The following is a 625-nucleotide window of genomic DNA, read 5'->3' as shown; positions in this document are numbered from 1 at the left end:
GAGGGAGGGAGGGAGGGAGGGAGGGAGGGAGGAGGAAAGGAGGGAGGGAAGGAGGGAAGGAAGGAAAGGGAGGAAGGAAGGAAGGAAGGAAGGAGAAAAAAAAAAGGAAGGGAGGGAGGGAAGAAGGGAGATATTTTGAACATTAGCCCAAATTCCCAGTGACATGGTCTTTCTGTGGGCCCATTCTTTACGAATCTTAGGAAAGTTTGGTTTTAGCTTTAATCAGAACTGACATGACCATTTTCATTTATACAGCAATATTGTGTTTATCATTTCGAATACTTGAACAAACAAGTGTGATATGTCTTTATCTGAGACCTACACATGGTATGAACTTCATAAACCATCACAGGATGTGAGGAAAGAAAAGGAAATAAATAAATTGTGTCTGACTGTGTTGCCTTTATTATCTTGATAATACTGTCTTGTCACCTCAGATTGGGGTTGTGCACTTTAGATCTGAACTGTGCAGTGTTGCAAATCAACATGTGTTTCTGTAAAAGCTTGTACAATATATTATTGGTATGTCTTTTTCTGTGTGGTAGCTATATTGAGCTTTGATATTATGAAAACTACATTTGCATCTGTTCCTGTTCTCTTTCTCTCTTTCCTAAACTATATGCCC

This window comes from Sapajus apella, unplaced genomic scaffold (assembly GCF_009761245.1).
Source record: "Sapajus apella isolate SASKATOON/1434 unplaced genomic scaffold, GSC_monkey_1.0 scaffold53, whole genome shotgun sequence".
NCBI classification, from domain to species: Eukaryota; Metazoa; Chordata; class Mammalia; order Primates; family Cebidae; genus Sapajus; species Sapajus apella.
Note: the sequence above shows the minus strand (reverse complement) of the source record.